The following is a 24,822-nucleotide window of genomic DNA, read 5'->3' as shown; positions in this document are numbered from 1 at the left end:
ATAATACAACAGACTCTGTTGTTCAGTTTTCTGGAGAGAAGCAAATCAGGCAGTCTGAATATGGTTCTCTGACCTTACATTCAGGCAGCTCAGTTTATATAGTAGTGCACAAACAAGCCTATGTGCACTTCATGCAAGGCGCGTATCTACTAAGTTAGATAAGCTGAGGATACATCAGCATTAAAAACAAGAAGCCAGTATAGGCAAGTTACAAAACAGTTATACTGGAAGTGAGCCAAAAGGCATTGACCTTCAAATTGTACATATCAGCACTCTATACTCCCCTTCTCAAGATACACTATAATAATAGGCCCATGAGGCCAACCAGGGCAATCTTCTGCACTATATAGACAGAGGTTACCAGCACATGGCTAATAGTGACTTATATTCACAAAAGAGCATCCTTCACAGTCCAGACCGTTCTCTGTGACTGTCGATGATGACGGAGGGTGCAATGCATGCGGCAGTACAGGACAAGGACCAGTACCAAAGTGATAAGAGACCCTAAAGATCCACCATCCGAACCAATCAACTTTTGCTCTAGGTAAAAAATCCCCAAGTATCGGAGGATGCCCGAGACCTACCAACCTTCGCTTCTGCCTGAGCCATGCTAGTGTGCACCTCCATCATCATTGCCTCATGTTGGGCCCTTTCTAGGGCCTTTCTTATCTTCTGTATTGCTTGAAATAGGGCTGCGTGATCGATGGTGTACAAGAAATTGGCAGGTCCATCCTCATCATTAGAGACATACAAGCGAGGTAAGGTATGTATGGTTCTGGATCCTAAAGTAAGTGTGGTATTAACATAAACACAATATGAAACATTAGTAATACATTGGTGATGTCGTATAGAGAGATGAGTTCTATCACCAATGAGCAATTCTGCTGTACAATTTGTTCAAACCCACGAAAAGGTTTTACTATAACTTGCATTTGCAAATTAGTGGTATTAAGCTTCCCATCACATGTACATTATTATTTTATTATTATTATTATTATTAGTTTATTTAGCAGACGCCTTTATCCAAGGCGACTTACAGAGACTAGGGTGTGTGAACTATGCATCAGCTGCATAGTCACTTACAATTACGTCTCACCCGAAAGACAGAGCACAAGGAGGTTAAGTGACTTGCTCAGGGTCACACAATGAGTCAGTGGCTGAGGTGGGATTTGAACCGGGGACCTCCTGGTTACAAGCCCTTTTCTTTAACCGCTGGACCACACAGCCTCCTATACATACAACAATCGACAGAGTACATAGAACCAATACCAACCCAGCCAACAGTGGCCAATGTATATACATGGTTACCTTGGTGCATAGCTAGAGGACTGTGGCAATGTGCCCCGCCCCTGTGTGCATTTGTGTGTTATATGTTGCGTGTGTTAATTTTGGTGTATTGTAGTTGGTACACGGGATATAATGTGAGTAATGAGCACGAGTGTTTAAAATGTATAATTGTATTTAGGCACGGGGATTGCACTTCACTTCACGTGCATTTAAAATATTTAATATGTGAGCACTGGGTTCACAGAATTAATTTGTGTGCTGGGATTCAAGTGAATAATTAATTAGTAATTGAATCCCGGCACAACAAACAGTATATATAGATGCACAAAGCACTCACTCAGGGTTGTGTGTTCGTGAGTGGAGAACGGGTGAGAGAGAAGGAGATTTATAAAAATAACAATTGCTATTTCGTGCTGGAAGCTCCAGCTCGGTACTTGTTTAGTGTTCGTCCACTTTGTTTGTCTGTCTATTTACTTTGGCCAATGCACCGTTTTGTTTTGTGTTTTGTGTTACAAACCTTTTATTTTCTGTCTGTTTGATAATAAACCGCGCAGCAGCGCATTCAATTCACCACATCACCTCGCAGTACTGTGTGTTTCCTTTCCTCGGGCTGACATCATCACTCAGCCAGCCTGTTCACAGGACGAACAGCCAATTCTCCAATTTCAATAAGCCCGTGTGGTGGGGATTCAAAAGTAGATGGGTATGGAGGACACTTGTTTTCCCTGTGTATTAATCTTCCATATGTAACGGTGCATAGCATCCCAAGCTGCCACACCCCATAGGGATTCTCAGGACCATATGAGTGAGGCAGCCATCTCATAATCGCAGTTATATTGTTTTTAAAGGCGAGATGTCCTTGACATTGTGGGTATGTGAAACGGATGACAAATAAAGTATGGTTGGAGACTGAGGACCTGTAAATGTACCCATGGAGTTGAGGAGAATGTGTGTACAAGCATCAAAGGGGTAGTCTCTCGCCATACCAACCCATTGTGGGATAGGTTCCAAGTCTGGACCCTTCTGACAATCGTTGGAGCTCAATCTGAGAAAGAAAAATATGAGGTTAACTCAGCAGTCTTGCCCCTTGTTGACTGCTCTGTAATGAGATAACACATAATACATTAATGTTCATACAGTTTAGTCTGTGTTTTATGAACCCATTGTCCCCTGTTCCCCTTCTGAATACACACACTGGTAGATGTGGTCATAAGGACCATATATGGTCCAGTCCATCATGACGATAGACCTTGATTCACATATTGGGTCAACAACACTTGATCCCCTACCTGGTACTCAGTTTGCGGTATATGTTTCATCTCATTTTTATATTCACTTTCTCCTGCTGTTGTGCAGCAATCTCACGAATTACCTGTAAGTGCTTACCGAGTTCCCGGAGGAACTTGACCTCACCATCTCATGCCAATACCATGACTCCATCGGTCTGTACTACCGGATCCATTGGCAGCCACATCCGTCAGCCCATCATAAGTTCATATGGGGACACACCAGTTGAATTGGACGGTGTGGCCCTCAGTTTCAGCAGAGACCAGGGTATCATGGAGACCCAATCTCTGCCCAGATCACCCAATAGTTTTGTAAACGTTTCTTTTAACGTTCTATTAGTGCGTTCAACCACGCTCGATGACAGGGAGAAGCCCCGCTGTCTCCAGCACCACAGGGAGAAGCCCCGTTGTCTCCAGCACCACAGGGAGAAGCCCCACTGTCTCCAGCACCACAGGGAGAAGCCCCGCTGTCTCCAGCACCACAGGGAGAAGCCCCGCTCTCTTCAGCACCACAGGGAGAAGCCCAGCTGTCTCCAGCACCACAGGGAGAAGCCCCGCTGTCTCGAGCACCACAGGGAGAAGCGCCACAGGGGGAAGCCCTGCTGTCTGCAGCGCCACAGGGAGAAGCCCCGCTGTCTCTAGCACAACAGGGAGAAGCGCCACAGGGGGAAGCCCTGCTGTCTGCAGCGCCACAGTGGCAAGCCCCATTCTCCCCAGCACCACAGGGAGAAGCCCCGCTGTCTCGAGCACCACAGGGAGAAGCCCCGCTGTCTGCAGCGCCACAGGGAGAAGCACCGCTGTCTGCAGTGCCACAGGGGGAAGCACCGCTATCTGCAGTGCCACAGGGGGAAGCCCCGCTATCTCTAGTGCCAGCATTGCCACTGCTGGCTGCACATCTGAAGGAGCCAACATTTCCACTGTCAGTATTGCCACTGCCGGCGTTGCTGTTTCCGGAGTGCCCCGCACTGCTGTCAGCATTTCCACTGCCAGTGTTGCCACTGCTATCTGCATGTCCGGAAGAGCCAGCATTTCCGCTGTCCGCATTACTGCAGACAGCATTGCCAGGGCTGGTGCCCCGCACCACTCAGCATTGCCAGTGCCACTACTGGCCGCAGGTCTGGAGGAGGCAGCATTTCTGCTGCCGGAGTGCCCCACAAGCATTGCCACTAGCAGCATTTTTGTTGCCGGAATAACTTGCCCCACTGTCAGCCATGGGCACACCCCGGCAGAAGAAGGTGAGGAGACCGCCACGACAGCCCTGATCACCAACAAGGATCCACATGGGGAAAGACAGACATGAGGGGAGGGGGGTTGTGTTTTAGGGGGAGAGGTGGCCAATGGCGGCCATGTGTGCTGGTCACATAGGGGGGAGGTATGTGGCAGTGTGGCAGGGGGGAAAGCCCTGCCAAGGCATGTGTGTATGTGTTGGTGTGGGAAATAATAGGTTGGCAGGGAGGATATTAAATTTCTCCCTATCAAAACACATGCGAATGTGGCTGGGGCCGTGAATTGAATAAGTGATTAAATAATTAATTAAGGCTCCAGCCACTGGTATATAAATAGGTGAGAGGTGAAGGTGTTTTTCGTGTCCGCGCTGGCCCGTCTCGTTTGTGTATGTTTACGTTTGTGAGTGTTTTTGCTGACCTTTTGTTTTGGCTGTTCCGCCTGTTATTTTGTTTTGTTAGTGTTTGTTTCTGTGTTTTATTTGTTAATTAAACACGCACATTAGTGCTTGACTGCAACTTCTGTGTCTGAGTCTTGCTTCCTGGTCCTAATAGCCTGGCCAGTGATGCTGTCCTGTCACAAGGACTTTGTGGAACGCAAATGCTACATTATACAACTGCAACATGACTTGCCCCTATTTAATATCAAACTAAATTGGAGAGTAAATTACTCAATGGCCCAAAACCTTATCTGGAGCACTACACAAAGGTGAAAGGAAGTACTAGAATCTACTCCAGGGGTCTCCAACCCTGGTCCTGGAGAGCTACTGTGGCTGCTGGTTTTCGTTTCAGCCAATCTCTCAGTTACTTAACTGAACCAGTTATTGGCTTAATTAGTCAAGATTAACAGGTGTTCCAGATCTTTAGCTACTGATGATGTAAAGACACCAATAAAACCTGCTGGATAGGGGCTCTCCAGGACCAGGGTTGGAGACCCCTGATCTAATGTCTATTCATTTGCAATGTAATACAAACATTTAATATCAATGACAAAGTTACTGTGACCCACAATATAGTTTAAAATTATAATGTATTGTTTTCTTTTACACGAATTTAACAAAACATGAAACCATAAGCATTGCAATATCAACTGGGTAGCTGGTAACTGTGGTTTCGGCTGAACTGCTTAGAAATTGATTGTGTGCCCTGCCTGCTCAAAGTAAATTCTGCAGCTAGTTATTCTGGAGCATATGGTAGTCATTTGTGTATTGGGCAGACTCGTTTGTGTATTGAATACTCCAGCCAAGTCATTTCAATCAGGTCTGATGTGACTCAAATTGAAAGGTGGATCCACTTTTATAAAAGTGTATTACGTGTTTCTTCAGGACTTTCTAGCAGGACTGCATAACAAATGTTGGTTGCATAGTTGAGTAGATTTAAAACATTCTCTATACTGCATTATTATTACAAATTGACACAAAGGCATACGGAAAAAATAAATAAATAAATAAATAAATAGACTTATAATGGAATGTTGAAATGCAATGCCTCTTAACTGTGGTTTGAAACAATCAGTGAGTTACTCAATTCATACTGGAGATCATCCCTTCTTTGTTTTTCTACTCAAAGCATACATTACTCCACCAGTTATAAGAAAAAATATCACCACAAGGCAAGCTTACCAGGCAGCAGAGCAGTAGCAGTGTCTGCATGTGAACACTTCTCAACCTTAACAGTTCTGTGATGGGGGTGTCAGACTCCAGAGGTGTTACAATTTACTTGTTAGTAACAACAATTTTATGAAAAAACAGACATTTTACAATGTACTGTTTTAGATAAGGTAGGTCATTATGAAAACATATTCCAGAGGAAATCCAGGGGGTATTTAACATTTTATTTATAGAAGACATACAGTAACATCTAGTTTGGTGGTGTTTAAAGCCTTCTATTTAATTAAAGATTTCTGCATTTTAAGAACAAAAAGCTAAGTACATGAACCCTCCCTTAAATTCTTAATCTCACACTGTACTGCAATTTCCTTTGGTCTGGTATAGTTTAATTTATATCGAAGAGATCCTTCACATTAGCATTTATGCACCGTTTCCCGAAGCCCCCATTTGGCCAAAAGTAAAAACACACTGCATGTTTAAAGACCCCAGTTTGCCAGCTCTGCAGCTCCATTTGCTGACGACCACGTGACTTTGTGTTTACTTCCTCCCAGCTGTTTCTTTGGCGTTTAAAAGACACTGAACTAAACATAACTCTTTTTTTAAAAAACACATACATTCTTCATGTATTCCAATTCAATATATCTGTAGATTTCTCTGGATCGTGCAGTTTTATAACGGTTGGCTGCTGACTGCAAGCAATACAAATAGGTGAGTGATTATTTAAAAACAAAATACTGATGTCGACATTTTGTTGTTTTTCTTAGACAAAGTAGCACGTCTGACTTGTGTAAAGACTGTCTGGAGACGTGGAGGTCAGAAATAATTATTGTAAGAAAAAAAAAAGGATTTCATGCAGTAAAATATACATTGTGAACACACATTTCGTTTAATTTGTTTAATTTTATTTCAGTTTATCAAATGAAAATTATATTTAAAATAGTCCCAGTCAAAATATACAGTACGTGCCGGCGGTGTGTGGTTCCAGGGGAAGTACCTACGTGAAGCTGTTAAATTATGTAGTTTTTTGTGACTTCAATTTCAGGTGCTATTATTATTATTATTATTATTATTATTATTATTATTATTATTGTTAATGATATCAGACGAGTGAGTGTCTGTTAAAATAAAAAACAAAATATTTTGACTTCACAGTATACTTTAATAATTTTTTTGGCACAGGCCCGATTAGTTGTGGTCAGAGTAGTCTATATAATAAAATGTAATATTTGTTTTAAGGTTTGTTTGTATTACATTGTTGGGAGCTTAGAATAACAGTCCCCGGTGAGTTTAGGTTGATATTGTTCATTCGTCTTAAATTGACGCTTTAAATTAGTGTACTATATAAATGGTGTATCTTGATCAACATGGCATAACTAATCCAACTAAAAGGAATACATCTGCATCGTTAACTTTTGATGCAGTTATATTAGTTGTAAATTGTATTTTTTGCAACAATCATTGCAAAACCTCCACTTTGCATTTGCATTTTAAAATTTGCAGCAGATTTTAAACATACTGTATACATTTTCTTTTCTAACGTGTAATTATTTATTTCAATGCCAAATTCTAAGTTAGATTGTAGGATACTAGCTATACATAATCGCAATGCTTTGTGTAGACCTTTTGTTGCTACTGTGATTGCGTCAATGAAAAGTTTTTCCAAAGTACACTGCTGCAGTTAGGGATGGTGAATAAATGTTTTTGCAAAAATCCCAGCATAGTACAGAGTAGAAGTGAAACCCCTGTTGAATTAAATAGTAATGTCCCACTATCAAAGAGTTAAGCATTACACCATAGAAGAACTGGGAGAAGGTTATTGTAGTGTAGTAAGGCTGAGTTTTGCTACAAGTGATAACTACTGTAGAACACAAGCAATGAACTGTAAATAGATTATTTATAGTACTCTTCATCCTTGGTGTCCTGAACAGTTTTGTCACCCAATGATGAAATGCCAACACAGGTTTAGTTTATTTTTGGATTTATGTCACTAGCTTGACAGCAGTATCTCCACATTACTTTTTGGTTACTTGTATTAAGCATGGGCAGCATTGGTGCACAATGTGACTGACAGGCAGTACAATACACAATTGTAAAGTACTCGATTTCATTGCCTAAAATACATTACCCGTTACAGCAGTCACTTTCAGCATACAGGCTAATTATACATGTAATCTGTAAATACTCCATATCTCTGAAAACAATGCAGCTTGGGAACTGCAATTTTGGAAATAAAATAATGTACTAATTGACAAGCCTGGTAATTTTGTCACATTCTGATACAGTGAACTGGGAGCCATCTTTTCATTTACTTTAGCATGGGTTATATACAGCAAACTCATTTACAAGTAACTATGAATTCTACTAACATATGTACGGTCGCAGACAAAAGTATTGGCACCTTAAAGAAAAGGCAGCCCAGTGTCAGTGTGGGCCCAGGGCCTGCAATCCGAGACCAGGGCCGGCCTTTGTATGAATGCAAAGCAGACAGGCCGCCTTTTCGCCTCACATTACCAATTTGATTTTCTATGCTAACACGGAAAAACTAGGATTTTCTATGATGTCAAAGATTTTTTTTGTTTTACATTTGAGGAGGGGCAAAAAACATGCAAAGCTTTTTTTGTTTGTTTCAAAATAACCAAATCAATACACATACCATATATAAACATTAACACAGGCAACTTTGCTTTAAATTTATGTAAACATACCTGTCTAATAAAACTGCTTCCGGTATTCAAGTTCAGTGTTGAATGAGGCTTCGGTTTACTTCAGTCAGTATCCAGAGCTGTTCAAAGATGCCGAAAACAATTAACAATCATCCCTAAAGATCGGATCAATGAGTTTGGCAAGGACGAATTTCATATTGATGGTAATGTGCTGTTTTGTGCAGCAAGGCTGTAGATTACACTCGTAGGCAGACCATTGTAGAACACATGGGAAGTGCTAAACATAAATGAAAGGCAACGTAAACAACAGTAAACTTGGGATTCTTTTTTCTAGTACGTCAATATATCTGTATTTTCTATCTGCTGTTGCTGTCCCACATTAATGTTTTTGCAGCACTCCTGATTAGGGCTGTGTATCTGCAGTGTCTTCACTATATGATACGCATCGCAATACTATTATAATAATAATAATAGTACAAAAATAATAAATATAAAATCTATGGAATTGCATAGTTTCTGGAAACAATTGTTTTTAGAATTTTTTTTTATTTTTTTTTATTTTTTACTGTTTTTGCAAAACATTCTGAATCTGATAGAGCTATCTAAATGGAGATTCATTTCAAAGCAAACACTTGAGATGAATGCTACCCTCTGCATGACCACTTATTTTACAAGCCGGTATAGGCTAATTCAGGAATAGAATCAGTAACACTAAGACCCTGTGAAAATCCCTGAAATTTTCTTTAAAATTCACTGCAGTGTCACGGGTAAAGTATTGTATTTCACAGAATGTGCACTGAACTATTTTATAAATTATGTGTACAGATTATTATTATTTTTTTAAACATCAAATATAGAGATAAATGCACTGACATCAACATCAAAGTTATTCATGCACTTTACAATAGCTTGTAAAATGGTGTTGTAATTAACAGCCTGTAGGTAAATCTGCAAGGACAGCTTTCAGTTCTAGTACATCAGATGCATGTTCACCTTAGGTCTTGCAAAACAAATACAATGTGTAAAAAAACCAAACTGATCTTGCGCACCAGTCGACTCGTCAGTGCGACCACTGACAAAAAACCAGACTGTTTTACCAATTCCATAATCTCCTGCTTGTGATGTCCTGCAACTTTAGGTAAGTGTTCATGTCTCAGCTGGGCTGATGAAGGAATCACTCCACCATTTGCTACACTCAGTCTGAAGAATATACATACTTTTTGGTTGTCCAATTTTTCAAGAAGGATATTCGTGCAAACAAACGCCTCTGTCGGGTCTAAATGTAATGTGTTTCGTGCTTCACGGTTTTCAGTGGACTTTTGGAACATGGAAGTCTTTTTTTTTTTTTTTTTCTTCTTTGCGAGTAAAACAGTCGCAGTACTGCTCTGGATTTCTGCCTTTCTCGTTCGTGAATACTTGAATCTAAATGCCTGTCAACAGCCGATTCTCTGTAGTGATCTACAGTAATGTTGCAGGACATACATCACTGTGTAAAACTCCTGCTGGATACTGCTTTACGTGATCTGCTGCAGACACTGCCTTTTTAAGAGACATCCATTTTCTTGTTTACAGTGTGCAGTATATTAATTTCCTGCCTAGACTGCATATAGTCACATGACATAATCACTGCACAGCACTATGTGCATGGCGAAATAGTACACACAGGCACACATAGGGTATTGGCATCTGTGTCCCTGTGGCAGGAATTAACAAACCCGGACGCCCTAATGTTTTAAGTGAAACGCATAAGAAACACCAACCTTCCTTTAATATTTTCTTTGACATACCATATAATGGGATTTTTTGGAGTGGAATTTATTTTGGCTTTATTGGCTGTTTGGATTGGATCGCCAATGAGTGTGGCATACAGTGTGCGATCCTGCCCTCTGACAGACTGGTGGTATGCAACACAGGTTAAAGAAGCACATGCTGGACAAGGGAAAGAATGTGTCGGATGTCAAAGTGAATATGAGAATGGCAGTGAGTGATGAAGCCAATTTGCTTGAAAAAAATTAAAAGCAGTCCAGACATTTCCATCAATGGATTTAGGAAATCTGGAATTTATGATGCGATCAGAAACTCTGAGGGTGTGTAAAATGCACCTGCTACTGTGGTACCTGTAGGACTATTCTTTTTTAGGTTAAGCAGTTTTGTTTGTATTTATTTATTTTACAAGGGGTTAATTAAGTAGCAGCCAAAATTGTTTATGCCAGAAATCTGTAACAATGGTGCAAATTTGCTTTGGATTGTTATTGTAGATACTACTATCCACGGTGCAGGTATCGCAAAGTCCCTAAATAAATTAGTTCAGCACCGTATAAAAAAAGCTGATTTTGCCTGTGCTTGCTAGTCTATTAATCAGTTTTAAATTTAAAGTGTTTTGGTTTTGGCTTTATTGTTAAAGTTTTCACAAGTGCAATACTGTCCTACAATTAATACATGATACTCTGATCATTCCACTGTGTTATGCTAATGAACCATAGCTAAGTTTTAAAACTGAGAGTTATCAAATGCCTACCGTTAAAGTGTATTGCAGTTAATAATCCTTTCCAGTTACTGATATTTTATGAATGAAATTTGCCATGACACAATGGCTCTAAACTAATTCTGACCGTCACAAACAAGCTTTTCCTGCTCAGAAATTATTTGTAAAAAAAAAAAAAAAAAAAAAAAAAAAAAAGAAAAAAAAAAGGCACGTTGACAGGATCTTTGCTTCAGAAATGGCATTGATTTGCCACAGCTACTTGTCTCAGATAAGATTAGCCTCTAACCTACCAAGATATAGCTACTATTTTTCTGGCTTGCAAGATCGAGTGCTAGAAATATCAAGAGCACAATACTGTGTATACTGCATGATTATTGATTTGTACCGAGATCTGGTGGTATTGTGTTAGACTGTATTACAGTATACTGCAGTTTTGATAGACCTAGACTGAGAAATATGTTCAGCTTTGGTCTGTGGAAAAGGTGGCAACCCTAGGCACACAGCAGAGCTGTACAGTTTCGTTAATGTGATTGTGATTTTAATAATTATGAAATAATTTATTTTTATTTCTTAAGAATATTGTAAAATCACGGTATTGGGCTAATTTCACAGTTTCCGCGCAGCCCATGAAATCGCGATTAACACAGGGCCTTAAACATAAGGACTGGTTAGAAGTGTGTACTGTAGTTTGGCTGCAAAGATGTACATTTGTTTTCCACAGTACTGTAGGGATGCAAATGAAATACATGAGGGACTGGTTTTAGTGCTCACAGATACTTAAGTCTATAAACGCCACAAGCCGCTAAAATCGGCCTGACGCACGCACACCCGCCCCTGTACACCAGAAGCTGCTAAAGAGCCTTGCTCGAATGAGCACAAATACACCACGAGCCAAAAATGCAGCTTGCAAGCATCATGTGTTGCCAGATCGGTAAAAGCTTTATGTAAAGCTTTGATTTGTTAACATCAGCAGTCATACAGAAAGGGAGTGTCAATCATTGCAAATTGGCCAGTAGGATTTCTTTTTTTTTTTTATCATGATTGTAAGCGGGTTCTTTGAAGTGTTTCTGAGGTGAGATTTGACAGCTATGAAAATGTACACAGTGACTAATAAAGGTTGATATTTGTGGTGAACTAGTGAAAAGTCAAGTAGCGGGTTGTCTGATTGAGTTTTAGATTTCAGTTCAACCTCAGGAAGATTTTAAGGGGTTTACTACATAGTAAATCTATAGATCCGGTCTCCACTATAATCAGTGGAATAAAGTGACAGGAACCATTCTGACAGGCACTTTCTTCAAGGAAATGGCAAGTTGTAGAAATATTCCTGTATGTATCTCCAAATCGTCTGATGCTCTGTCATTTTTCAATCTTATGTAGGGTGACGATACTTGGGAAATCTTGGTAATAAATATGAACAGGAACGTCGATCAAGTTATCAGAAAGCATCCTAATAAAGCAATTAGCAAGATGTGGACACTCACTAACGTAAAAAATAAAAGCTTTTTTGGGAATTAGGCTATCAATGGAGCATTGTGTGGTGAAGAGGCTATACGAATCGTACTGGTTGTCAAAGCAATTTCAATTTGACACTCTGGGTTGCCGAATGGTGATGAATAAATAAATCGGTTTACAGTAATATGGATTTTTTGCATTTGAGACAGTAGAAAATCCAAGCTGTACAAGGTTCTGCAATTGATGAACAAGCTGATAACAAATGTTCAACTTCTGACTGAATGGGAGCTGTCAATTGATAAGGGAGTGATTCCAGCAAAAAATCTATTAGGCTTCAAACAGTATATGAACGGTAAGCCTGTGAAGTTTGGGTTCACATCTTTTCAGCTTGGTGAATCGAACATGGGGTATGTTTTAAATTCTGAGATTTACACTGGGACTGAGAGAAGATTTTGGTCTTGTGTCATGGGAAAAACAGAGAGCACAGTTTTACGGACTGGACTTCTGCCGCGTAATTTTGAACTTTTTTTTTCAGGGCAATGCTTTTTTTTCTGTAAAAATCTTGTAGGTAATGCTACAAATGCAGATACACACAACACATTTGTTGAGGTTGACAGGCCACCGCCTGAGACATTGCCTTTTTATATATCCTGATTTGTGATCAGCTACTATCTATGAAATACCAAGCTGTGTGTCAGTTCCCCCAATATTCTATTGAAAAATAAATTGTGTGTGGAGGTTCAGGGATATTACAGGAAGGCTACAGCAACTTAAAGAAAACAACACTAAACACCATTTAAATTTATAAAAAGTATGTTTTAGACACAGTTATGCTGTCATTTATTTAGCTAAAAACAATTGTATTTCATTTTACCATAATGCTGTACAACAATGCAAATGTATTTAATTTAACTTCCACCTGTTGTATTTGCATATATTTTCAAACATGATGGCTCACAGTATACTCATGATGTGTGGGCTTATGAATCCAATAGAGTACAAGAGTAATGCACTTATTTGCATGATTATATGGTAATACACATTTACTGGTATTTGTGGAAACAGTTGCATACACAACCTACCGGTAAGAGACAGCAATTTACGATATATTGGGTCAGGATGACTGAAGCTACTTGTACTTTTATTAATCTTGCATTAATAATAAATAGAATACATGTTATGTCTCTACACTGTTACTGTGTCTAATAACTGTGACAGTTTTTGAAACATCCAAAACTGTCCCTTCTATTGTCGATAGTTTCAACACCTAGGTTAATATCTAATAAACCATGGAAACTGCACAGGAATGTCTAACAGTACCTTTCACTTTGACCTTGGCTGTTACATTGTGGTCATGGTTTCTGGAACAAAAATACAAACCTGTATGATTCTCTGGCCATATCCATGATACACAGTATTTGAACATATCATTTTTACAGTATGCCCCAAAAATACATTTTAGTTTGTAGTTACTTACGTTACTAATTTTTTTAATTTTTTTTTTTTAATATGAACAATTCTACATAGTACACCTTTCTTCATCTTCTTCATTGTTCATTTGTAATATGTACTGTATGCAATGCATTTTAGCTGCATTTTAGGAACACTCAAAGCCAATAAGAGTTGAAAGTTAAACACAAACATCCTGATGTTGGCCAACCACCTTATTTTAAAAGAAGTTATTTATATTAGTTATTTCTCATCCAGAAATTCAATAACATTTTATAGGCCTATGTGGTCTCATCTGGATGTGAATGAAATAGGCTGGTCAATGTTATTCTGAAAATCATTTCATTTCCTTCAAGGCATTGTATTTGATATTTAATTAAATAATGAGACATTAAGAGTCTGTGATCCTGGGCTGTTTCTTTGTACATTTGAAGTTGAGGGCATTAACAGTGTGTCTTTAAAGCACTGCTTTCTGTCTGCTTTTTTTGTTTTGTTTTGTTTTGTGCCTAATGCATTAACTTAGCTGGTCAGCATATTCAATCTATAAAATAGATCAGATATGCTATACTGAGGCAAAATAGACAAACTTGTGTCTATTAGCCCCCGGTAGCAATCATGGCTTTTATTTCATATTGGCATGTGATTACTTACTCCCTTCTTTTTTTTCTTCCTTTTTTTTCTTCTTTTGCTCAGTTGGTTGTTGTTTATTTTACTTTTATTGCCGATTGGTTGTAACCAGGAGGTCCCCGGTTCAAATCCCACCTCAGCCACTGACTCATTGTGTGACCCTGAGCAAGTCACTTAACCTCCTTGTGCTCCGTCTTTCGGGTGAGACGTAGTTGTAAGTGACTCTGCAGCTGATGCATAGTTCACACTCCCTAGTCTCTGTAAGTCGCCTTGGACAAAGGTGTCTGCTAAATAAACAAATAATAATAAAATCAAATCCTTTTTATTACTGCCTGGTACCTAATCACTTGCTGTGCTGTAGGCAAGATTTACTGCCGACCTTGGAGTGAATATCGCCTAAGTGCAGTCGGACCAGTAACAGCTCAGGTTTTATTTTACATTTGCGCTTTGTTCTCTGAAGTGTGATGAAGGTTTAGTGTACAGTAGGTGTTAATCGAAGCTCAGTGAGGTGAAGATGGCAGCAGATGAAAGAGTCACAGTTTAACCCCTTTGTGTTGCTGCAGTTTGCACCTTATTCTTTAATGCTTTAGCATTTCCTTCCTGTAGCCACATGTTGTTTGTTACTGATGACAAAACATTAAGGAGGTTAGCTCAGTATTTAATTTGGGTTTGTTAGAGATGACTAACTTCCTGCTCGTTGTGGAGGTTGTTTTGTTAACAACAGACTCCTCATTAAGACTAAAAGTATTTGTTATTTATGTCATACCAGATATGTTTGGTATGTGTATTTTTTGAGGACCATACATGTTTACATATTTTCAGTGCTACTGTATATTAGACTTTATACAGTCAGCACTCGCACAGCCTACCTTATACAATTTTGACTTCAGTGACGGTTAAACGCGTGTGACGCATATCTGATTATTTCATTTTGGCTCGTTCCAACCCTTGTCCATTTTTCAGGGAACACATAAAAGATACAATATCAAAAATACATATTTGAAACTACTTTGTCTTAAAATAAGTAGGCTTCCATCATGGACATCCACAGAATTAATTCGGGTGTTTAAAAGTAGTCGGGTAACATGGTTTTGTATTGCATGATAATTCTTCTAAGCCTCATTTACATTAACAACTGAGACTAAAGCTAAAATCAGATGAAAACCAATACTGTAAATGCACCTCCATTGGGGGGCGGGGGTTCTGTTTGTTATTTTATTTAAATATAGATGCTCAGAAATCATATCCTGTGAAGGAGTAAATTACAAAAAAATAAAAATAAAAACTTTGCACAGTGGAGCTTTAAGAGTATAGCTCATACCTAAATGGCAATTAACAGTGGTAACCCTAGCCTCCATATTGACTCCGATTTATCAAATTCAGACTAACGAACGTCAAGACATACACAGTAAAATGATTTAATCTAATTAGTGATAAGGTACCTGACTGGTCCGGGTTTCTTTGTGCTCCTGGTTGTTTGAATGTGTGAGTTCTTTAATGTCGCGCTGCCTTTCTCTCCCTGTAGTCTGCACACTGAACGCACAAGTTATTTCCTGCCAGCGAAAAAAAAATTCCTGCTCCTGCCCAAGAATCTCTGGACAGCCAGCTTGTTATCCTTTTGATCAGCTTAGTGTGCTTTCAAAAACATTATATCATATATATATATATATATATATATATAATTTGTTTTCTTACTATTTATTATTTAAGATGTGTAAAGTAAATTACTAACAATTAATTAAGATTGGGTCATTTTTATATGCATTCTGAGACCAAAAAAAGGCCAAAGGTCAAATTTCAGGGTAATGCCTTTTTTTTTTTTTTTTTTTTTCATTGCCAATGATTTTTACCCCAGTATTCTCCCCAATTTGGAATCACCAATCGTCTTATTATTTATTTATTTTTTTAAATAAATTTAGTCGTTGCCAATTATTTTTATTATTTTTCTCCCAATTTGGAATGGCTACCACCCCTGCGCTGACTTGGGAGGGCGAAGACGAACACACGCTGTCCTCCGAAGCGTGTGCCGTCAGCCGACCGCTTTTTTTCACACTGCAGACTCACCATGCAGCCACCCAAGAGCTACAGCGTCGGAGGACAACACAGCTCTCGGGCAGCTTACAGGCAAGCCTGCAGGCGCCCGGCCAGACTACAGGGGTCACTGGTGCGCGGTGAGATAAGAACACCCTGGCCGACCTAACCCTCCATCCCCCCGGTCGACGCTCGGCCAATTGAGCGCCGCCCCCTGGGAGCTCCGGTCCTCGGTCGGCAAAGGAATAGCCTGGACTCAGACTCGCGACGTCCAGACTATAGGGCGCATCCTGCACTATACGCGAGTGCTTTTACTGGATTCGCCACTCGCGAGCCCTCTAATCGTCTTATTATTAATCCTGGTTCATTGCTGCAACCCCCTGGCAACTCGGGGAAACGGAGGCTGAAACATGCATCCTCTGAAACGTGTTCCTACCAAGCCGTCATTAATTTGTAAAGGAGAGGCGAAAAGTCGGAAGAAAACACCGAAAGCCAGAAGCCCTAGTGTGTGTGTGTATGTGTGTAACTCGTCTTGACATATAGGAGAGGGAGGATGTCTCTCAGAGAAAATTAGAGGTAGTCTTTTTATTTGTTTATTTAAAAAAAAAAAAAAAAAAAAAAAACTTAACTGAATATACATTTTTACATTTTTTTGAACTATTGCACCTACCTGCGGACGCCCAGAACAATATGATTCTGAAAATATCGCTTGCCAAAACTAAAGAGACAACACATTAACTGTAATACAGTACATACTTTTAAATCCATACGTATTGTAGCGGTATGTAAAATTTCCTTTTGTTGTGATGTTTGATTTATTTTTCTAGTGACAGTGCCTAATAATAGAATATATTGTAATACATGTACTGTGAGGACACCAATGCTTTTTTTTTTTTTTTGTAACATACTGCCCCCTCCTCTGCCTCTTAGGGGAAAATAAAAGGTTGAGTTTCTGCTGTACATAATATATTTGTATCATTTATTAAGGGTACTCCAAATCTAACACACTAACTAAATAACAATTCACCAAAAAAAAAAAAAAAATCATCAGCATTGATGCAAAAAAAAAAAGAACATTTCCATTTTTCTATGCGTTATTTTTATAAGGACGCACCAGTGCTGATAGGCATAAGAAAATGGGACAAAGAGTGTGGCAGTAATGCTGGAAATTGGATTAGATTTTTTTGGTCTTTGTGAAATAAACGTAATGTAAAGACTGCACAAACTGTATTGTTGTCCATTAAATTCAGGGATATCTTCAATATTTAGAATACCATTGCCTAACAGATGTGAAGGTGCAGATAAAGATACTGAGGGGGTTCCTCTTGCCTTTGGCTCATGTCATATAACTCTGTAATGAGGTTCTGCAGCCATCATTTCTGATAAGCTACTTGGACCATCTGTTAATCCTGTACACTATTGCAGGGGCCGCCCCCCAAGACTGAAAACACTGTCATGTCTGTTTCTTTGATTTATTGAATAGACTTCAGAAATATAATGAAATTACCTAAACTGCAGATTGAATACATTTTTTTTTACCAAACGAACATTGCCAATAATTTAGCCCAATGTAATTTTTGTTTTTGCATGAATAAACTAAATGAAACGACCATTAAATCAGTACATTTACGAAAATGTTTATCAAAAAATAAATGGATGTGTGTGTGTTTAAACATAGGTGTACTGTACATGCCCATATGTTTTTTTTTTTTTAAAAAAAGACTTACTGAATGGCTTTGTAAACTGATTTTTCTGATGAACTAGGCAAGATGTATGAAGTGATATCACCTTCAGTTCACTCAGTCTTGACTTACCAATGAATGTGTCGCATGCAGATGAGTCTGTTCTACAACAAAATACTAATACAGTATATTTTACTGTAGATCAACATCTCAATTGTTATGTTGTCTGCATATCAGCAGGCACAATAAACAGTTTTTCCTTATCACTGACTGTATGACAGCCTCCTTATTTATCTTTTTTCCTCATTACACTGACTCTTGAGTAATGTTATAAACCTGCTAATTTTAGTAGGTGCATTTGTCTTGGGATACATCAAAACCAATAATAGATTCCTTATTTAGTAAATGATTTAACTTACAGACCTGATTCACGTTTATTCATTTTTAAGGAACTACAGGAAATTAGACGGTACAGTAAGCTTGAGTTTAACTCTGATTTATATCGGTCATTTGACGTCCGATGGATTATTATTATTATTATTTATTTTATTTTTTTATTATTATGTTTAGAATGACTGTAGGTTTAAATAAAAAAAAAAGAAAAATGAAGTAAAATGTGGTTACTACACTACTAATACATGCAGCATACAGTATCTTCAGATATAGACACGTGGGTCGTATAGAAAGAGAAACAGAAGACCTCCATTGTATTGGCCAAACACCTACATTTTGTTTTGTGGCCTCCCAGGGTTGAACGTTGCAGTTCTGCAGTGTGAGGCAGGAATACCCTCACAGAGAGTGCTGAACAGGAAAAAACAAAATTGTCACAAAATCTTAGCAACTGATCTCTGGTTGCAGAGAGGAAGTGGTAATTGCCAGGGACTGGATGAAATGAAGCAACTGACTACAACTAATGGAAACCAACAGGGTCAACCCTATATGCTAGACGTGTAATCAGTCATGTGACAAATTTGACCAAATGCATATTTTTTAATGTATTCATTTTAGTAATTTATTACCATATACAGTCAGTCCGTCGCATATCCGACTGCTGTGGTGCCAGAGTTAAGGCGGATATTATAAAAAGGAAGGGATTTGGCAATTGCCTCCAAGTAGCTTTTCTAATTGGTGCAACAGAAAGATTGACACTGGGGCGGGTTTAATTCTCAGTTGATCTGGCACTTAATTGGTGCACTCTGTTTTTCATGCTGTAGTAGGCGTGGTATGGCATCAAGTCCACAGGGTAATAAAGTTAGTGACAAGCGTTTTTTCTGAAGTTTGTTAAATATTTTTAATAAAATGGCATCTCTAACAAAAGAATGAAGCGAAGCTACGTTTGGAAGTATTTTGAGGAACCGGGTGAGAACCATGGTATGTAAATAATTATGCCAAACAAAATTGCCATACCACAAAAACACGTTCAATGCTTCACCATTTGAAATTAAAACATTCAGAAATTACTGTGGATGGAGTTACTGATGGCAGTGAAAACCAAACATCCATAATAAACAGAACGCTTCAAATAGCGACTGATGTTTAGTTAGCCCTTACGTCCCTGTGAATACGTATAACACGATTTTAAAAGGATATTTTTTTCCCAATATTAATTCAGAGAACACATACATGTAAATAAGTTATGTATAGGCTTTAATTTACCACTACACTTTTACGGAAAATTGTTTGTTTTAAAAAAAACAACAGAAGGGGCTATTAAAAAAAAAAATATATATATATATATATATATATATATATATATATATATATGGATTTGTGGCACCGATCCCTGAACAGTAGCGTTAATATATGGGCTCGCCCCAGGTCGCCCCAGGTTCGGCTGCCGGAGCAGGACTGAAGCGAAGCTAAAGCGTCTCGTCTCCCGGAGAAAGCCTCAGCTCTCCTCGCAGCAAAAAAAAAGGAAATACATTAGAAAAGATAACCACATAACAGGCCTAATATTTATTTAGTTATAAAACGAGTGGTTTTGTAGAAAAGAGCATAGCTGTGCTTGATGAGCGCTTGATCGATTACGTACTGCACTTTCTTCCAAAAGCCTAAACAAAAACACAGCCTCCATGCTGCCGCCACACAAACCTAACGAATGTCGTGTAGTAATGGCCCGAGTTCAGTGGTTTGTTTAAACAGGGAGTGCACGCACTTCAGTAATGAAAGGCATGTGTGTACAACAAACAACCGCAGCGAGTGCAGTTTGTTAATACGGTTGTCGCGTTAACAGCAGTGTATGTGTGTACAAGGCCTCTCTTTAGTTAGCTACTGCATTCACCGAGTCTCCTCCCACTAGTACTAGACTATTATAATTGTTGTTTTCTGTAAATCTTCCTTTCTCAGTCTCTTGTTGAGCCCTCCCTTCAATATATGAAATAACTTAAATGCAAAAAATGTCCAACATTTTTTTTTTTAAACCGTACTGATACTGCACTATAAAAACACAATAATGTTGTGTTTAGGGGTGAAATTGGTACTTGTTCCACAACGAGAATCAGTTGATTGTTAATTTAGTAATTGGATTTGGTTTTTGCTCCTTTGTTATGCTTAGTTCAAAATGTGTCTCTCACATTGCGGCGATGTTATCATGAGTTTATTGGAGTTGGAGTTTGAAATTCCACTTTACACAGACACAAGTGTCTGTTGTAAGTGAAGATAGTAGAGAGCACTATGTTTTAGATGTAGAATATGAAAGTGGCATTAGAAAAATAAAAATGCAAAAAACAAAAAAAATGTGAACCAGAAACGGAGAGGAACGTTATTGATAGTTTTAAAACAGATGCAGACCTAAATGTCATTTCAAGAAATCAGTTTTCAAAAAGTATATAAATGGGCTGTAAGCTTGTTTGAATAGTGGTTAAAGCCAGGAATGAAATGCAAAAGCTGTAAATGTAATTGATGGAGGTTTACAAAGTGATGATGAAATTACTTTTGTTACTGAAAAAAAAAGTTAAACTAATACACCTGTTCATAATTTAACAAGCCAGGAAGGTATAAAAGAACAGGTCTGCGCAATACAAATTAAGTGCCACACCTGAAAGCCTCCCTCTGCTGCTATTAACATTGTTATCTTCTTGCCTGTGCATTCCTTGTAAAGAATAAAAGAGTTGATGGCTGCGAGATCCAATACATTGTAAAACACATGAACAGGCCACCTGCGAGACCCAGCTTTCACTGAATAGTTCCCTGCCATCTGGTCTAAAATGTCAACTCCATACTTCGTTGTATTGTAAAACGTCCCCAGTCCCTGATGGTAACTGATGGATGAAGGTAGCTGAGCATAATCACATTTTTTCTCTGCACTTGTAAAGTGAGTTTCAGAATTGTAGTGGAGTACAGCTCTGTTTGCAAGTCTCCTGCAGATGGTGGCAGTTCTTTCCTTTGTTTATTTACAGTTCCAGCCAGTTTTTTTTTTTTTCTTCAACTCTGTTGTCACTTGCAGTGAGGTGAAAAAAAATTGTTGGTGGTAACATTTATTTTCCTAAATAGGGTCCCATTAGCCGAAGTGCCACATTGTCACCCAGCCTTTGGTTAGCTGGGCGAGTCTCATCCTTTCCCAAGTAGGGGTAGCCATTGACCAAATATTTGGACTGAACGTCTGCGGCCTGCCAAAACTTGATCCCATATTTGTCAGGTTTGTTGGACATATATTGTCCATCAACACATTGCTTTTGTTAGAAAAAGCTGCTCATCCACTGTAATGTTTTTAGCAAAGAATGCTGTTATCATTGAAGCGGTTCCAAACTTAGGATGCCAGGGAAAATTTATTATTTTGAAGACACATGCTTCTGGTTGTCTTCAAATCGAAACACAAAAAAATTATAATTTCATAAAAGCAATTCCGTGCCATTGTCTCTGGGGTGGAAAAAAAAAAGATCCCCATTCACTGGACCACAAGCTGTCCAGCGACAGGCTGTTGGCACCATATACTCCATGAACAAACAATAGTGCAATAAATGCCAATTCCTCCAAGGGCATTGACAAGGAATCATCGTCTCCAAATCACGTCCTCTTCTGCGGCCCTTTTCGAGTCCGGTTCTGTGTCCAGATGTTCCTAATGGAGTGCTGGGCGATCTCTTTGCGCACTTGGTCTTGGCACTTTGCTGGCACTGTCCTCACTTTCACTGCTGCTGGAATTTTCTCATACACAAACCCACTCTTCACCAGAGTCAGTTGCGTCAGTGACAAGAACTTTTTCGTCTCCAGACTCACTTTCAGATAAATTCTGTTAGTAACTCGAAGCATTGCTCAGCAGTCTTACGTCTTTGGCAACTCATTTTCACTTTCTCCAGTGTAATTGTGGAAAACTGAATTCCTTTGGGTAACTTCAGACATGAATAGTATTCGGTGGCAGTATACAGTCTTAACTTGAATGGAACATTTTTGTTCCATAGCCAATTCAGAAGTTTTTTAATAATTAAATAATATATCAAGTGGCAAGGGGGTACATTACAAAATTGGGTTTTTTGTGACCTATTATTAAGCAATAAAACTCTGGTTTCAATTGTAAACCATACATTTTAAGGATAGCCTTTATTCACTGACTGCGTTAGCTTGGAGTACAATCGTAAATCTTTTAAAAAAGAGGTAAAAACTTGCAACATGCAACAGGTGGCTTAGAGAATTACAATAACGGTAAATTGCCTGACTACAACACCCTTTTAGTTTCAAAGAGCACATGGGACAATTCTGTTTAGCAGCAAACAACAGTATGGGTTGACCAGGCTTAAAAGTCGTGGTGGAGAAGTAAGGACAACAAAATAATGTTTAACATTAATGTTTGTGCATAACTGACTGAAAACTTTCAGGGCAGCAGTTAAATAGAAATCTTCGGAGATATTTTCTTTAACATTGTTTTCATTATTTGTGGGGTTGCGCTGTACTGGGTCTCACGGTGATGGGGTTGCACTGTACTAGGTCAGGCGGTGGTGGGCAACCTTTTATCAAAACAAGGCCTGTTTTGTAATGTTATAAAATACATAGTTTATAAAATTATTATTATGCTTTTGTAATATATATTAAATTGATAGGTGTGGTTTCTGGCTGGTTTAAAAAACTGAATTTTGCTACTTTTTGGCTGATAACGTCCATAATTTTACTTTTCTGCTTCGAATTATGCAGTCCATGTTCAATAGCACCCACCACAATTTCATGTGCCCAGTACGCCACCAAAGAATGAGATACTGTGGCAAAGTGGCTTGCAATGCACAGGTGTAGTTGGTGCAGTGCTCAGGAATAACACACACAAGACAGTGAACGTTCAATAAAACAGCTCCTTAATTTGGCTGGGTTGTGTATCAGCAACACTTAAATAATAAACACAGGCTCTACACAGCAATGTGTATTGCTCTGTGCAAAACAAGGTTTTCAGTCCCAAAATAATATGACACTTTTTAACAACACCAAACACAGACATGATCACTTCACCAGACTGCTCGAGTGCAGGTGGGGTGAAATACAGCAGTTCATGAAACAGTGGTGCAGTGCAGTCCGGGTTTTGGTGCTGGCTAGTAGCGACAGCTCCCGGTTTGTGTTAGCCGTCTAACAGCGACAAAAGACAAACAGCACAATCAAACAAACAAAACACGAAACACTCACAATAATTAATTACTTCCGTTTCCTAAATGGGTCCTTTCAGTAACCACATCAAGGGAACAGATTACATCGTCACACACCCTGTTACACCCTTAGTCACGTCTCCTCCAATCCATGAGTGACACATCGCGTACCGCATTAGGACGATGACTTCGGACATTGTGACTCCACCCCCTTCCTGGATGGCAGCCTTCCGACTGACCCTGGAATGAACTGCCAGACTATCCAGTACGAAGCACACTGTTCCTGTTATACAGCACCCTCACAGGTCGGGAGGGAGATTGTTAACTAGGATTCATTCGCTCTCTGTCACGGATACCCAGGCAAAAATATATATTTTCTGAATCAGCACAAAATAAGGATTTTAGAAATGGGTAACATAACATCTCCAATTAATAATTAATATTTGTTCTATGCGTAAAACACCCAGTATGCAGCTTACCTGGAGGTCTGATTTTTTATTATATATAATATATATATATATATATATATATATTGTGAGCGATCTTGCCACTCACTCGGGTTCGTGCCCCTTTAAGAACTGCGACCCAGGACAGAGAAATGGAGGTTTAAAGCGCGGTTGCGCTATTTTTATTAAATAGAAACAAAATAAACACAAAACAAAAACCTAACTCCGTTTTTGGAGCGCTTACTATACACACTGGAACCTGACTCACTCGCAGGACGGCTAAGCCGTTTACCTGTCCCAAACCTTCACAGGTTTAAACTGTACCTCTTTCTCCTGACTGCTCAGAAGCAGAGCACCTCTCCTGCTTCCTTCTACTCAGCAGCCCGGAGCATTCTGGCTTCACTCCTTAAATACCCTGCACCTGGTCCTAATTTAATAACAACCACCAGGTGCAGGGGATAATTAAACAATAAAACAATTAACCAATTTAAATTAACAATAAACAAATACAATTAAACTAAAACCAGTGTGCATTTTCACCTGTTTTCTGCGCAGGGAGGTTTTAACCCCCTCCCTGCTGTCTCACATACCCCTCCTCTTGTCTTTTCAAGACACAGGCCACGAGACGGCCACCTCCTCCCTTAAAACCCAACCACCCAACCTCAAGTCCATCAATGTCCTTTTCCTCCCTTTTCCACGGGCAGACTTGAGGGTGGATCTGTCCACATCCTGGCCCTGCCAGGTAAGGACCGCTCACCGGCGACAAGGGGACTCAACAGTTCGACAGGGGCGACCAGAGCGTAGGCCGGGGCACTGGAGGACGCAGCAGTGGACAGAGATCTTCCCCTGGGAACCGGCGCAGCGATGTCTGATCACCCAGGGGAAGCGAAGCAGCGAACAGGGGGAGCGACAGCGACGTCTGGCAGCAGCCCAGCGACGTCTGGGTGCTTGGGGAGAGCGGAGCAGGGAACCAGGGGCAGAGCTGTGGCCAGTGTTGCAGACTCCTGGGCTCTAGGCCCA

General features: G+C 39.4%; 1 protein-coding gene across 1 annotated transcript in view; it reads left to right on the top strand.

Annotated features, from left to right (window-relative positions):
* Positions 1-5,913: 5,913 nt before the first annotated feature.
* Positions 5,914-24,822, top strand: part of LOC117435269 (protein-L-isoaspartate O-methyltransferase domain-containing protein 1-like) — a 32,720-nt gene continuing 13,811 nt past the window's right edge. The window contains exon 1 of the mRNA XM_034058311.3: positions 5,914-6,114. The gene's annotated coding sequence lies outside the window, so the exon portion shown is untranslated. The remainder of the gene's footprint in view (positions 6,115-24,822) is intronic.

The sequence above is a fragment of the Acipenser ruthenus genome, chromosome 3, assembly GCF_902713425.1.
Source record: "Acipenser ruthenus chromosome 3, fAciRut3.2 maternal haplotype, whole genome shotgun sequence".
Classification (NCBI taxonomy): Eukaryota; Metazoa; Chordata; class Actinopteri; order Acipenseriformes; family Acipenseridae; genus Acipenser; species Acipenser ruthenus.
Note: the sequence above shows the minus strand (reverse complement) of the source record. Positions and strands in the feature narration are given on the sequence as shown.